Here is a 17,583-nt window from a genome sequence, read left to right on the forward strand (position 1 = left end):
AAAGTAACATGATCAGAGTCACGCTTAGGAAGATTCTTTTGACAGCTTCCTGGAAGATGGATTTGAGTGGAGAAAGCTGGAAAGATGGGAAATAAGGTGCAATTTGATTTAATGGCCCAGAAGAGTAATAAGAATCTACACTGTAATGATGAAAACACTAACAAGACAGAGAGACCCGGGATATATATATATATATATATATATATATATATATATATATATATAGAGAGAGAGAGAGAGAGAGAGAGAGAGAGAGAGAGACAGAGAGAGAGAGAGAGAGAGAGAGAGAGAGAGAGAGAGAGAGATTGCTTAGGATAGAACTGGTTGCATTTATTGTCCAACTGAATGTGAGCTACTGGAGTGAAGGACAAGTGGACATTGACTTTGAAAGATAAAAGCATGCTAATTTAGAGTAAGGCACCATTATTAACCACAATAAGACAATCCACCGACCTAATAAGAAACAAACATATACATGTACTCACTCATCCACACACAAAATGGCTCTGAAAAGCTTCATTTTTACTGGGTGAAAAAATATCTTTCAAAGAGCTGGATTACCTAGGTAGGCCAGAAATTGGAACATGGAGACAATTGTTTGGAAACAACATTGCCAAGAGCCAACTGTGTGGCCAAGCCTTCTCCCTGTCTTTCTCCCAGAGCATAGCATACAACAAAATAAGTGAATACAAAAAGACCTCATATACATATAAATATGCTGAATTATAATGACTTAAAAAGAGGTGCAAGAGACTCATTGCCCAATTTCATTTTAATATATATATATATATATATATTAAATATATAGTATACACACACACACACACACACACACACACACATGCAATTTTATATGAAGAGATCCTATTTGGTCCCACAGAGTGGAGAACCTTGTTCTAAATCTGTGTATCACAATTCAGTCCAAATTTCTTTCCATTGTTTTAAGAATTGTGGTCAGAAAAATACTCTGGAAAAACTATGAAGGAAAATTACATGAAAATTTAAAAAATGCGAAAGATTTCAGATATGATTGAGAAATTAGCTACTTTTGTGCTAATTCCTCAACTTATTTTGTGAGACATGGACCTCCCTCCCTCTTTCCTATGGTTAAAACTCTGCTTTTATTCTAGTAGCCAATGGTTACTTTGCTCAACTTCCTATTCTCTACTAATTGAAAGGGGTGGAAACCAGGTACTTCTGTGGATGCAGCAGCTTTTGTCTTCACCCCATACTCTCTACCAGTGAGACCAATATTCACAAAACACTAGTTTTGCAGTAAGAATCCACTTTCTAGTTGTATGACTACAGACAAGTGACTTACTCTACTTGTCTTATTTTCCTCAACTGTAAAATTGATATGCTAATAATAAGGTCAAATTATAGGGTTGGTTTAAGACTAAAATGAGTAATACATCTAAAGCACTTAGAAGAATGCTGGTATATAATAAGTGTTCATTATTTTCCTCAAAGTTAGCAACTGTTCTGAATTGAACAAAGCATTACTTTCCCCTCATAGTGATCTGTGAGTTATTTATAGTTTCATGTATTACAGAGTTTCTTCATGAAACTTTATTTTTCCATTTTGAGACCCAATCTTGGATCATTTTCCTGTTCAAACTGAGAATATTTGATAGAAAACAGGTGAAAGCAAAAGAGGTGAAACCATGTTTTGTCATGAGGATCTATCTTTCTTTTTAGAGCTTTGTACATGACTGATTTAGAAAGCAATATATATATATTTCTTGATATGTATATATATATATATATATATATATATAATGTTGTTGCCTATAGGTATTTGGTGTGTATTGGTTAATATAATTATGACATATTTTCCTAATTTTCTTTCTCCTTTTCTTGGACACTTGAGTCCAGATAATTGGGAGGGACTTGAGCAAATATTCAGTATTCCAAATTCTAACAGACTTGCAAGTTCCATATAATGGTGAGAACTGAATATCTAGACCTGGTCTGTGATTTATAATCTAAATTCTGTACTAGTTTAGGATTGATGCTTCTTGGGTGACTTCCCAAAATATTTATTTATTTATCTACTTAATGAGGATGTTATGAAAATATGAAAGGAATGAAAGGTTGCTCTGTTAAAAATGTTATCATTTACTATATATAATTTTATAGATCTAGCAGCATGAACAGGATTTAAATTTGATTCAGTATTATTGAGGCAAACATGACAAAACAAATATGGTAGCTTAATGACAGATTAATTGCACAGGGAAAGCAGAACAGTAAATTATGGTGTTTGTGTGCTCTTGTGTTCTTTGGGAAGAACCGTGCTCAATTAATTAATATGCAGACCTTGTGTTCTCTAGTGGTGTGTTGACCATAGTGGAGATGCATAACCTTTGGCAAGAAATGATTGAAAATTATTAAAAAAAAAAAATCAAACAATTTAGAAAAGTGAACTTCTGGCTCCTGGATTAGGCCTATGGAGACACAGGGGCAGGTTTTTGATGGAGGGCTAATTACTTTGGAGAGAAGAAATGATAGGAAGTGAGGAAAACAAACACCACAGATCAAAGCTCTTTTTGTATGCAGGAGGAGGTTTCCACTCATTACACATATTAGAGTTCGATTTGGACAGAACTAGAAACTTCTATGTATTTTCGCCTTGAGCAGCACAACCATTTAGCTATTGACCACATGTGCACATCCCCCATGCACTTAACCTGGGTGTCCTTTGTCTTTCTTGCCATCTTTCCTTCCTCCCTCCCTCCTTTCTTTTTCATTTTCAGTCTGGAGACTCTTTCTCTTTTGACAAACCTTCACTACTCTAGTCATCCCACACACATCAGCTTACTTCATTAGTTTCACACCATCTGCTGCCCTCTTGTGGCCTTGGAATCCACCTGCCTGTGCCCCAACTCCAAGCCCTCCCTGGCTTTCCTCAGTTGAATGTTCTTTCAGATGAAACTGACATCTTAAACTCTAACTGACCCTCTTATTACTGCCCTATGTTACATCATTGCCTTCAAATACTATCTGGCCCTAAAATATGAAAAAAAAGATAGATAATGTTAATAATGTTTTTAAAGACAACATTCTTCTTTCTATACATCATGGCGTAATCATCAGGTTTTACAGAACTATTTTGAAGTAATTCCTTTTACATAGTCATGTGCAGTTTTGGGCAAGCCATTTTATATTAGAAGAGAATGTTCTAATAAAGAATACAGGATCACTTACCATATAGCAAAATACACAAAGTGGTTAAAAATACTCTACGAAAGCCATCAGGCAATGGTAAATTCTTGACCAAAGGGATTTAATTTATTACAAGTATATCTCTCTGTAATACTTGTAATAATCACAAAAAGGAATTGTTTCAGGTCGAATGACTATATCTTTTTTTTATATATGTTTTTGAAGCTTGTTTCTCTAAGAGATTCTAAATAACAAAGCCAAATATACATGAGCCAATTCATCTCCAAAGTCGTTATACTTTATATTACAGCCTTCTTTTTTAATGTCAAGAGTCCACTGTTATTTTTTTTTTTTTTTTGGTCAAAAGAACAAAATCAAAGCTAAAGCAAGGATAAAAAATCCTTTTATTAAAGTTGACACGCATGTCCCTGATATTCCTCATTGTGCTGCTTTTTAAGCTTCTCATTACCATTTTAAATTAGGAACAGAGATATTTAACTTATTAAATATAATACTTTAATGAAATCTAAAGAACTAACTCAGAGTAGTGTCATATATTCAGCTACTCTGAATGCTCAGCAAAATTCACAATTCCATTTAAGGGGAACTTTTTTTTTCTGTATTTGGGCTGTTTAAAGACTATATTAGATATTCCAATGTTTCTGTTCAAACAATTCCTATTCAAAATATTCAAGAAAATATGAACAAATGAAATGGAGACTATGTATTAAAGTCTGGTGGTAATGGAGTGTTAGTGTTTGAGATATTGCTTTGGAACACTCTAGAGGCAGGCCTGGCAAACAAGAAAATCACATTAAAAATCATATTTGATATATTTTTTCAAATATCAAAGAAATATCAAGAGAAAAGTAAGAAACCTGCAACTCCTCAACTTATCTAGTGACTTAATGCTGGTCATGGTTAAAAATAAAAATGTATGAAGAGAACACTACTTTTTTTCCTTTTTTTGTATCAGGAATTGAACCCAGGGGCGCTTAATCACAGATCAGCATCCCCACCCCTTTTTATTTTTTTATTTTGAGACAGGGTCTTACTAGTCGCTCAGGCCCTCACTAAATTGCTGACGCTGGCTTTGAACTTGCGATCCTCCTGCTTCAGCCTCCAGAGCCTCTGTGATTTGTAATACAGCACCATGCCCAACTGAGTGGAACATTCTTTAGAACAGCCTTCAGCATTATGAAGCCATTTTATTAAACTGATTCTTTAGAGTCAGAGGAAACAGGATAATGACTTCATGACCAGAATATGGGAGATTGCAATTATTTCTAAGCCAATGGATATGATGTTTACATCAACATGAATTGCCAATAATTAATCATTGACTATGAATCTTTACTAAAAATAAATGTCCTTTTCTTATAGTCTTTATTGTCTTCCTCTCTAAAATGGAAGAGAAAACTGTGATAGTATCTTCAAGCATGATTTTATGTGTCTGTATGCATCTGAACATATCTATTTGCTCCTCTGCTTCATGACTCAGAGGAAGGCATTTCTCATCTGAATTAAAAATATTAACTCACATGCCATCTTCACCTCTTTCCTGACCTCTCTTCGGTGTTAGAAGAAAACCTAACCTATAAAAGAAAGCCAAGAGTGTTTTCTTAGGTTGTTTCAGATAAAATAAGACTTTTCTAAATACCTAATATAAACCAAGAAAATTTCTCTTTATTAAGTAAATGTGTTAATTCTAATCTTATATATTCAAAACAATTTTCCCATCTTAAAGATGGTTAGTTTATGTAATCACTCTGCTCTTATTATTTAAACAAAGTAAAGAAAAGGTACCTATTTCTTTCTAGATGGCTATGTTACTTTAATACGTTAGCACTAACTGAACCTAAATACAACCTCAGTCTAAGAGAAAATAATTCCTTTGAAATATTTGCCTTGTATAAACAAACAAACAAACAAACACAAAAGGCATATTTGTGTTTTGGCAAACAGGGGAAATTTTAGCATACAAACCCCATTCTCCCCTTTGCAGGCACTTCCAGGTCAAAACTGCGCATGAGCTGTAGAAATGTTCCTCCACTACAAAGCAAAGAAGTCCAGTCCTATAGCCTTTCTTTGGCTTTCATGGGGCAGGAAAGCCAGCAATCAAATTTCCTATGTGTAAAATAGCATGTTAGATGTTGACTCAAAGGCAAAGGAAGAAACAAAAATCATTGAATGTTGGAATATGGTTGCATTACAAAATTACAGGACTTTCTAACCCTTTGTTTACTTTTTCTTAATATGTAAATTAAAAAAAAAATCAAACAGTGTGATTATTTGTGATTCCATTTCAAATTTAGTGTGGTTATTTGGGAATAAAAAATTAGATTGTGAATTATAAGGAATCCTTCTAATGTAAATATTTCAAAATTACAGTTTTAAGGGGTCCAAATCAGAAACACAATGTCTCAAAGGAAGGATTTCAAAACCAATTAATTTGGATTAATTAGAAATGCATTCCAGCAAAAATACAGCACATGCATTTAATATTCAGCATATATTGGAGTTTAGCTATTATAAGATTTTCATTAAACATGTTTATTAAGTAATAGTGTTAATAATGCTTTTAATGTTAAATGGATGATTTTTTTTTTTTTTTTTTTTTACAAAGGAACTGTGATTTGTTATCTGAAAGATTCAACTGTTACTTGGCCCTTTGAAGAAAATGAATATCACAATCCTGCCTTTCTGTGTTCCCTTTTCTTCTTTCTTCCCCCTGTCTCCCTCATTCCTTCCTTCCCTATCTTGTTTCTTCCCTTCTCTTCTCCCATCTTTTTCCTTTCTCTAACCCATGAAATGCCCATGTGCACAAGCCTGATGGATGCCCGATCCTGTGAATAAACTAGTGGTGTTGATCTACAGCTGTATGCAGACCACATCTTTCTTCTAAAGCTGCAAAGCACACGCTTAAACTCAAATTTCAGAGACTGCAGCACCTAGATTGGAGTACAAATTGGTATGACCAACCAGACCCAGCAACCATCGATCTTCATTCTTCCTGCCACCCTGTAAACTGAAACCTTTTGTAGCAAGAGGTAACTAAAATTCTGAAGTCGACTTGCAATAAAGGGAAGCAACAACTTTAAGATTGGACTGAAATATCTGACAGCTCTTTGAAACAAAACAAAAACAAAATGTACCCAGGTTTCAGTTACGCTCTATTTGGTTTCTTTTCTTGTTAAATAAGCACTGGCATATAACTCATTAGACACCTTGTGGGCAGCCCCACAAAGATGTGGGCAGTTCAATTTAGAGTAAGTGGGAGGTGTGTAATTCAGGGTTTGCGCTTCTTGATAAATCAGGCTTCAGCATATGAGATTTTTGCCATATACTTCAAATAATCTTATTTCCCTTGCTGCTGGCTCAAATTTGAATTTAAACAGGAATATAAACAACACATGGGGGAAAAAGTTTTTCAATAACAATTTCCATTAATAATGAAACCTAGTTGGAGGCAGTAACATAAATTGAAAGAACTTGTTTCCTTGGTTCATTCCTTTTGTCTGGATGTGGACAGAAAAACTGTCTCCACATCTAGGAGGCTGAGACCAGTAATTTTAACCATTCCTGGATGGTTCTAAAATAATTTTCTTTATCTTTGGGGATATGTGTGAGTGCTGGTCAGAGAATTTTTTTTTTTTTTTTTTTTTTTGTTAAAGAGTTTTAGCCATTCCTTCTCTGCCTGTGGCCCTTCCTGGTGATGATGATGTGCCCAACCTGGATGATCACATAGCTCCAAGAGTAACACGCCCTAATTCTATTAAAGGGGTGTACAGCAGGTGACGGTTGTTTATAGACTTCCTTTCCATTTATACTTTCAAAACCTCTATTTTCTCACTTGTATAATGGGTATGCTATTTTCATTGGGCCATTTTAAAGATTAAATAAAATAAAGAATGATATAGTGAGCATTTTTTTACCATATGTTACTACTCAGTTAATGTTATTGATTTCTTGTGCCTTATTTATCTATCTATCTATCTATCTATTTATTTTTGGTAGCTGAGATTGAACCCAGGGCGCTTAACCACTGAGCCACATCTCTGTCCCTTCTTTATATTTTGTTTAGAGACAGGGTCTTACTGCTTTGCTCAGGGCTTGGCTAAGTTGCTGAGGCGGCTTTGAACTTGCAATCCTCCTGCTTCAGCCTCCCAGGCGGCTGGGATTAGAGGCATGCTCCACCACACCTGGATTCTTGTGCTTTTTAAAATGTATGTTTTTTCCTTTTGAAACTTATTAAGTCAGTAAATATCTATAATGCCTATTACTGTCATGGTATTGCTCTTGATGATTTTAGAATTATGATTATAATGGTAATAAAAAGCAAGCATGAGCCTTGACCATCCAGGAGCTTCTCTACAAAATAGGTAGACATTAATTAGATAATCACAAACAGACTATTAAAAACACACTTGTGACAAGCATATGATACAAAGATTATACTGCATCAGGCAGTGCTTCCCTATGAACGTGCAGGCTGGAATATGTCCATTTATAATTGTGTAAATAAAGAAATAGCACTTTATTTACACAATAAATAAAGAAATAAAATAATTTTATTTTAAGGTCAGCTGATAGGCAACATTATTTTTTTCTGGTCCCGAATTCCCTTTTTCTATGTAACATAAGCTACTCACAGGTTCTGGAGCTGATACTTTAACATCTTTGGGGGTACTTATCACAGACGGAATGGTAGCACTGAGACATGCTCTCAGGGATTTCCTGTATTCCAAAGTTTTCTTTAATTCTATAGTGGGGCAGCAGTCCATACACTCCCTGGTAGTCAGGATCAATCCTCCCAGTCAGTGGAATAATTCCTTCTAATAATTGCTGCTACATGAGAAATCCAAAGTGGCCAAGCAGTCAGCAATCTTAATTAACTTCCAGTTCAATGGACTAATGCTGTGTTTTCTAGTATGAGCATTTCTCCCTCTGGATCTAAGATATATGGGCTAGGAAAACATAAAGTCACAGGATTAGAGAGCCAAAATTTTGTTAGCGGGGATACTAGTGAGTGATACTACTCTTATTTCTACCCCTTGATTCCTGGACCTTTGTATTCTGGATGTGGTAGAAACAATCCCATGGATCATATGCTGACTGAAGGTATATACAGCCTCCTGGCAAACTCACACAGTTCTGCAAGGTATTGCTACCTACATGTGTCTTCAGAAGGCTATTCTGTTATGTCATCCAGCTGCATCAGGATGGTGGGAACATGGTAACGCTAATGAATTCCATGAGCATGATCTCATTGTCATGCTTATCTTGCTGTAATATAAGTTCTTCAATCAGAAACAAGCATTGCTGTATGGATTAGCAATATAATGGCTAAGGCATTCCACAAACCTATGGGCCATAATTTTTATATGCAAGCTCAGTATGTCCATATCCACAGGGCCTGTTCCAACACAAGGAAAATATTTTGCCTTTCATGATGGAAGCAGTTCAGTATCATCAACCTGCAACCAGAGAGCTGGCTGATCACCCTGGGGAATTGTGCCATATCAGGGATTTGGTGTGCACTTCTGCTACTGGCAGAGTGGGCACACAGCAGTGATAATAGCACAAATGGCCTTGGTAAATGGGAGTCCATGTTGCTCAGCCCATGAATAATGTCTCTCTCTGAGACTTTGTTCATGAATCCACTGGATAAATACAGGACTTAATGGAGAAATAGGATGACTGATATCTACAGATTATCTGTTTGATTATTAAAATCCTTCTTTGCTCAATTCACATGGGATAAAAATCATCATGTTTCCTACATATTATGAGAGGTCTATTCACTCACAAATTTTCTGATGAAGTTCCTTCAAAGCCCCTGAATATCCAGTCAAACCAGTGGATACAGCTCAAGAATTAATATAATTGAACATTTGGTTATTTCTGTTTTCAAACAAAGTGGAGAGCCAGATGGAATGTTGGATTTTAACCACTGGGAAGATTTTCTTTGACCACTCTCTTTTATAGTTGTCCCCAAAAGAGGATGTTGTGTTACAGCTGTCCACTTTGAGTCTGTGCCTGCATATTCCACAGAACATGTATAAATAAGGTCCTAATCTTCTCTTCATTTGTCAGCTGATTTGGGGGGACTCTTCATGAGGCACAGGTGCACCTGAGAGGGATAAAATAGTGGTGCAGGAGTGAGGGCCATGAATATTTGTGTTACTTCTTCATGTAACTTACTCATATCTTCAGAGCCTGCCCAGAACTGATCAAGTATAAACCACCTTCATTTGATGATGATAGAGTGCTGTTGTGTCTGCCCAATTTTAGGGCTCAGTGGATTTAATAACATCCTGTTCCTCAGAGGAAGTTAAGGCCCCACTGTAACTCTGTGGTCATTAGTTAGGCATTCAGTCTTCCTCTATTAATATTCAGTGTCAGGTCAAGAACCATTTCTCAAAAGGAGTATAATATTTCTACAAAGATGGCAGGGCCCAACTCTGAAACTCTAGGGGCTTGCACAGTGACTCACCTCTAGGGGCCTGCCACGGGCTGCAAAGTGTATCCCTATTCACTACTAACCTTCATCTTCTGGAGCATATGAGTCAAGTGGCAGAATATTCTACACATCAGCTGGACCTGTTGAAGAACCTCCTATTGTCCTGGGCTCCATTCAAAACTTGTAGATTTTTTCAGTTATTCCATAAATGGGCCAGAATAACACACTCAACTAAGGAATATGTTGTTTCCAATATTCACAGAGGTCCAATAGACACATATCTCTTGCTCAATTGTTAGAGGAACCAGATGCAACAACTCAGCCTTCAGGTTAGAAGGGATAACTCAATAAGCTCTATAACACTGGACACTTAGAAATTTCACTGAGATAGAAAGCCCCTGATTTTTTTTTGGTCATATTTATTCTCTACCTTTTGATACATACATTTTAAGAATAAGTCTAGAGCTTTAGCTCACTAGTTCTGATCAGCAAGTCTTCAGTATCATAAACCAGTGTGAAATCTTCTGGAAGAAAAAGGCGGTCAAGATCCCTGTGAATTAAACCATCACATGATACAAAGGATTTTTTTTGAGGAAAGATTACAGATATCAGGAGCCTATTCAAAGTCATATTCAGACTAAAATTGTCTGGTTTTGAATGCCAAAGACTAATTATAAGTAATTGATACAATGCTGTGTTCTAAAACTTGAAATTCTCTTCCAGGAAACAGAACCATTGGCAAATACTCCTACCTCTTGTGGAGTGTTAGACTAAATTATCCTTAGAAATCTTTGACACAGCACGTTGAGGAGGAAGGGACATTTGCTCATCTACCTATTAAGCCACAGGCCTTGGAATAATGTCTCCTACATCCTGTGATGCAGGACAGAAGGTTTGATAGATTTAAATTTTAAATGAAAGAGATTCTTTGAAAAGAGAGAATATATAATGGAAAGCAGTTAGAATTGAGGGTAGGCCATAAAGATGAGCTTTTGGCTTCTGGAAGCAACATCTGGAGACAGTTGATACTTCAGACTTCTAAATTTCTGTTTAGAGTTTGAGAAGCAAATACAGGCAACAGAAATCTTTTGCTGGAACTGCTATCCAAGGCAGAAAGATGAGATTTACTAATATTTCTCTTCTGTTACATATTAATTTCTAATATAGAAAAAGAATCATTCATTTAAAAAAAATTATAAATTTCCTGGTCTGATTGAAGCTTTGTCTCAAATGCCTGGAGATACAAAGGGAATGGAAAATGTCTTTGCACATTAAGAACTTAAAAGGAAGAGCTGTTGGGGGAGAGAACTTAAGAGAAATATGGAAAGGAAGGGTAAACATTTGTTAGGCAAATAAGTGGGCATGGGAATGTGGCAGCACAGAGCTGAATTTGAAACAGAGTACGTGGGACTAGAAAAATCAAGTGGGTATGGTGTGGTGTGTGCACAAGAAATCATAACCAATCCTGGGGCATAAGATTCAAGCAGAGACAGTAAGCATTGAAGATGAAAAGAGCAGGGAACACCATGTTGAGGGTCTTCTAAAACTATGACAGTATTCTTAAAACTTCAGTCATTTATGCAATTCATTTAGCAATTTTAATACTTCATGGACTATTTGTTTTGATAATTTAAGTTAACAGAAGTTTTTAAATTTCATGAGCCTAGTTTGAAAATCTTATTTGCCCATAAATAGAAAATTGGTAGCACTTGCTGCAAATTATAAATGAAAAGTAACTTCTCATATCTTAAAACCTTATGCTAATTACATACAATTATCTGAAAATTGAAGATTTAAGATTGTAGATGCTATACACTGAATTATCCTTGGATAGTAAGGGAAGCCACTATTGTAGATAATATCAATAAGGTCATTTTTTTTTTTTTTGGTATGGTATCTTTGTAACATCAGTGTTTGGGTATCTAGAAGGAAGTTCAGAATCACAGTCAGGCTGGAAGCTTATCTCAGAGCTACATGAACTTACAGGTAGGAGTTGACACTCCAAGAGTGAAAGAACATAAAAGATTGTAAGGTTCTAACAAGTCTAGCTAACCACTATTACCTAGGAAAGAAAAAGAATATTGCTTTTCTCTGTTTTTTTTTCCTCTTTTTTCTTTTTCTTCCTCTGTTACTGCCTTCCTCCTCTTCCTCCTCCTCCTTCTCCTCCTCCTCCTCCTCCTCCTCTCCTCCTTCTTCTCCCCCTCCTCTTCCTTCTTATCCTTAGTCTGTGCAATAATTTAATTATAACTAAATAATTTTTCGTCACCCAAGAAGGTGGTTTTTATTTGGGGAGAGGAAAGCATTTCCTACTAATGGCAAACTTCTTTTCCATGGTCATAATTTTCCTTAATCCATCCATCAATCCTTCCTTCCTCCCTCCCTCCCTCCCTTCCTTCCTTCCTTCCTTTCTTTTTTTTTTTTTTTTTTGTGTGTATGTCCCAATACCCATAGTTGGACTTTGACCCGACCCTTTCACGCTCTCACTAGTTGCCCCACCTTACCTACATGCTGAAATTGTCCCACATGTGAACTTCTCTGTTATGGTCTGAATATCATATCCCCATGAATTTCATACATTGGACTACTAACTCCAAGGGTGATGATATTAGGAGGTAGGATCTTTAGGATATGATTAATTAGGTCATGAGAGAGGAATCTTCATAAATGGGATTAATGTCCATATAAAAGAGACCCCAGAGAGCAAGTTAGCCCTTTTCTCCATGTCAGGACACAGTGAAAGGGTACCATCTATGAATCAGGTTTCATTGAGTCTCCAGAGTTGTGAGAAATGAATTTTCTATTTGTAAGTGACTTAAACTATAGCATTTTTTTTATAGCAGCCTGAATGAGCTAAGAAAAGCTGCTGTCTTGTTGACTTCTGGAGGAACTATTTTGCCATTAACTTTGAAATGACCTTTGCCTTTAAATAACATTATATGAAATGACATTTGTATCAAATTGCTTTTAAGTCTTTACTCTCTTTAACTGATAATTAGAAAAATACTAAAGAATCATGATAATATATTAGTGTAAAAGATATTTACTTCTTATATTACCAAAACCAAGAATATTTTTAGCAAATGACTTTCTGGAGGCAGTATCTTTACTCTTCTGATCCAACCTATCTTCTGATCTAACATTAAATGCCAATGAATTTCAGAACAAATTCATAAGAGGTTATGTTCTGCTCTTTCAGTACATGTTGGCAGAGAATTTTGGACCAATTTAATACTCATCTGAAGTGTAAGAATTTTCCTTTAAGCAAAGATAGATGTTGGTGAATAGATCTGCTCATAAAACCCATCAACAGCATAAAATTCACAGCAAAACAATGACAACAGAATGAAAAGTTGCTAAATTGAGGAAAATTCAGAGGCTGAAGTCAGAATTGACAGAGAATGTAGAAGTATCACTTTGCAGAAATCCCGAAATCTCCTACAGCAAGGTAGGTATGCAGAGACAACTTAAAATATAAACAACTCTTATGGTGATGGGAGGGGTTCATGTTGGCGGTACTAGGCTAGATGAAAATATAATAGCACATGACTTATACTCTGCACTGTGGACCTTCACCCAGCATTATTTTGAATTTAAATTTGACATGCCCTCATTTATAGGTTGCTTTGTCACTGTTCCAAAGCCTTTTCCTCATTGGAAGGTCTTCATTTAGGTATTCTTTCCACAGGCATGCAAACAACACCTTCCTTGGAGTTTTTCCCACAGCATCTGGTCAAGTAGCTTGTATCTCAACTGTAACCCCAAATGATGGTATTTCAACAATTTAATAGAGATTTTCTTTGTAAAGTATTAAAAAGTTTTGCAAAATACACTGTCAAAATGTTAATGTGAAGAGACTAGATTAACAATAGCTAAGTTCCTAAATTCTATAATAAACAATGTGCTAATAAAAAGTATACTTTCAGAATAAATTGGAGGAAATAATTCACTTTTAAGATGGATTAGGAGAATTCTACTAAAATGAGACATGCAAATGTTGATGGTGTTTCTTCTCAAATGAGATTAAGTAAAGATATTAGAGCTGGTCAAGAAATGAGTTTTAAACAAATAAGAATAAGCCAAAAAATTAGAAAAACAAGAATTAGAGATATTTTTGGTGAAGAAGACTAGTTCTGAAATTATAATTAATATAGTTAATTATTCAATTCAGGAATTTAGAAATCTATGTATTCTGGGACTACCTGATGGATTTACTAACATAAAATTTTAATTCTAAGAAATGATCTGTCATGTGATATCTAAAATTGAAATTCATGATTAAAAAAACAAGAATAAACCCCAGAGGCAGAAGATTTGGATATTATTTTCTTACTGATTATCAAGTTCTGTGAACTGTTAGGCAAGTTATCTCCTGCCTATAGGCTTCATATCTGCTATCCATAATTTAATAACTACAAAAGATTTGTTGAACAGAAAATTTATTTCAGGAACTTTTGAGGCATGTAGCCATCAACATGAAATATTTTTTCAGTTTGAAAAATTCTTTCCATCTCTAGATTTTATAACTTTATTACATTTAACTGTGTTTTTCAATATACTAGCTTGCTGAAATCATATTTTGAATAAAATCTGACACAGTTTTATGTAAACTAGATCAATTCAGTGAAGTAGGGGTATAGCTTATATTCTGTATTTAAAATTCCCTCCAAACTTCTTCCCTCACTTTTTCCCCCAAAACTTTTAATTTAGTGAATTGCTATTTAATTTGACACTACTTGCCTGTACAACTTTCATCAATATCAGTTTAAAAGAAGAAAAATTATAGATAAGAGTAGATGTAATATGTGAATATATACATTATTCCTTTACTTCAAATCTGTCACTGTCTTTATAGTTGGACTACATCTAAAGTAACCTTCTTTTCTGGGGCTTTACAGGGGTCTTTTTGGTCTTGCCTTCCTGGGGTTCACCAAGTATCCTTGCTATTGATGGTTACAATGCTGAGATAATAGACTAATTTCTTCTCTGTCTCTTGAACTGAGCACTGGATTTTGCTACAATACATTGAGTCAAATGAACTTATTGTTTATTAAGTATCATCTTTATTTCTTTACTAATTATTTTTCAGAATCAAGTATAGAATTGTTTTTTCACTGTTTTTTTTTCCTCCAAATTATAAATGGCTTTATCTTACCTGCTTGCTATGGTTCGAATCTGGAATGTCCCCCAAAATCTCATGTGTTGAAGGCATGGTCGCCAATACAACAATGTCCCAAAATGGGGATTTTAGAAAGTTACAGGATCATGAAGACTCTGACCTCATAAGTGAATTAATTCATTTGAAGGATTAATAATGTGAATGGACTACAGGGAACAGGTGGAAATTATAGGCAGGTAGGGCATAGTTGGAGGAATACATCTCTAAGGGTGTGTCCTTGGAGAGCACCTCTTTTCCCCCACCCCTTCCTGGCTGCCATGAGCTGAATAACTTTCCTTCACCACTCCCTTCTGCCATGATATTTCTGTCTTGGAGCCAGCTGACCATGAGCTGAACCCTCTGCAACCATGAGCCCTAATAAATCTCTGTCAGTTTTATTCTGAGTCTATAATCAATTCCAGTATTTTAATACTGAACAGTATCAAAGTCCAGTTTTGCTGACTCTGTTCTTGATATATTGTTGCCATATTAGCAATAGAGTCTGGCAATTCAAGCTGGAGTTTATCTGAATTCCATAGTTGTTGGGTTCTTTGGGATTAATTAGGTCAATACTTAGAAAGGGTAGTTCATCCCCAGAAGATTCTCCCATCTCTCTCAGATGCCTCATTCACAGTCCCCTTCCTGTGGTCAGACATTGCAGGATTCCATCCAACTCTAGGCAGAATTATAGTTGATGGACAATCTCCAAGCTCCTATGTTATAACTGTGGCCACCAATGCCACCAAGCTGTGCCACAGCCTAAGCCCACAACCTGCCAAGACCTATACAACAATAGAGAAAGACCAAGGCCTCTGCTGCCAACTGTAGTACCATAGGCTGACAATTGCTAAAGTAGACTCATGGTCCCACACTATTGGCACCAACCACCTGATAGCACAGGTGATGCTAACTGAAAAAGAAGTCTGTGTGCCAGGATTGAATATCATCCCCTGTCACTGGCATATTACAGAGTTTCCATCTTTAGGCAGTCTGGGAGATCAGGGTTGTTAGGATCTGCCCAGTGTTAGATTTTACCAACTTAGTGCTAAGTTCCATGTCAAAGTTCTGTGTTTACTATCTCTAGCAAATGGGGCCTGGCTCAACTGTGTGCTGCCTGAATTTGGTTATGGAAAGGGATTGCCTTGGCCACCTAGATTAAAGAAAACCTGAGTCATGCCAAATTCTCGCATTGACAGGATTTGCTTGATCTCAGGCTCATGCCATAGTCGATGGTGATGCAGGCCAGAACAAGCCTGGCTATAAGTGTACTGCTCAAGTTGGGAAATGGGTAATGGATACTGTCCCTTGGCCTCTGAGACTGACGTTAAGCTGCATTACACCTGAGCTGTAGATACAGGGATCTGCACAGTCTTGGGGGGTGTGGGAGGTATATGACCCAAGCCCACTCAAAGGTGGGTGATTCTGGTTGAAACACCAGTCTGCCCCACTGGTATGTATGTCTCTTCCTAAGTCCAAAGCATGTCCAGAGAATCAATGTATGAGCTCTGGTCTTTGTGAGGCCTTTTGCTTCTACCTGTTGCTGACTCTCACTGCAGCAGGCATGGCACTGAACTCCAAGATAAAGTCTGGGCTTAGTGTTCATGCCTTAATTCCCATTGGGTGGGATCTTAACCCCTGTTTCACTGACCTAGTTTGGTGGAGAGATGGTATAAGCAATCTCTACCTGACTAATGCAGTTCCATCATTCTATCATTTCGGTTGTGGGGCTCTGTCCAGTACTGGCTTTCCCTATGGCAGTCCTGATACTGGTTTCAAGTGTAAAGCCTATACTTAATTTTCTCTCCTTCCCTTAAGCCAGAAGGCAACTCTCATCCTGGATGCTACTTGGAGTTGGAGAAGGAGAGGTAAATGGGTGTAGACTACCGTGCAACTTCAAAAGGTAACTTTTTTATTTTGAATTGTAGGGAAAATCTGCACAAACCCACCAGTTACACCAATTTTGGAGATCACATAGCTAAGCAAAACACTCCATTAGTTTTGTAATAGGTAACACCTCTAATGAAAGGGTCGGATGGCAATGGTTACCTAAGTTGTTTTACAAGAATTTAGAGATAACTCAAAAACCACTGATCTTTCACTTGGTACTACACATTGTCTGATGGGTGACCTTTTGATATCAGAGGGATAAAAACTCCACTACCAGAGCATGCTGTACCACTGTTTTCTGAGCATGTTTTCTATTAAAAAAAAACACACCAAATTAATGAAATTTGATTTGCATGTGCAGACCACTGACTACTTCACTTTCCCTATCTCCGTGAACCTTTCCCCACACCTCACACTCCCTGTTTCTTTATTCCATAAATACACCTAAGCCCTACCCTGGGAGAGGCAGATTTGACTCTTGGAGCTCCCACATCCTCACATTGGGCCAAATAATGAATAAACTCTTTCCCTTTTGCAAAATTTATCACTCCAATAATTGTCATACTGTAAAACTGGCAAAATGGGTTTCACTGGGCAACATTTCTCCCTCCTTCATATGTACACATAGAAATTTTTTTCCTTCAGTGAGTTTTCCATTTTTTATTGATTCTTTTTAGTTATACATGACAGTAGAATCTGTTTTGACATAATTATACAAGCATGAAATATATCTTATTCTAATTCAGACCCCAGTTCTTCTCCTTCCCCTTCCCTCCCCTCAACCCCTGTGTCCTTCATTCTGTGAACTTTCTGCCATTTACCCAGAGATTTATTTTTTTTAATTTTTTTAGTTGTAGATGGAAGCAATACCTTTTATTTTATTTATTTATTTTTATGTGGTGCTGAGGATTGA

The sequence above is a fragment of the Urocitellus parryii genome, chromosome 6 (genome assembly GCF_045843805.1).
Source record: "Urocitellus parryii isolate mUroPar1 chromosome 6, mUroPar1.hap1, whole genome shotgun sequence".
NCBI lineage: Eukaryota > Metazoa > Chordata > Mammalia > Rodentia > Sciuridae > Urocitellus > Urocitellus parryii.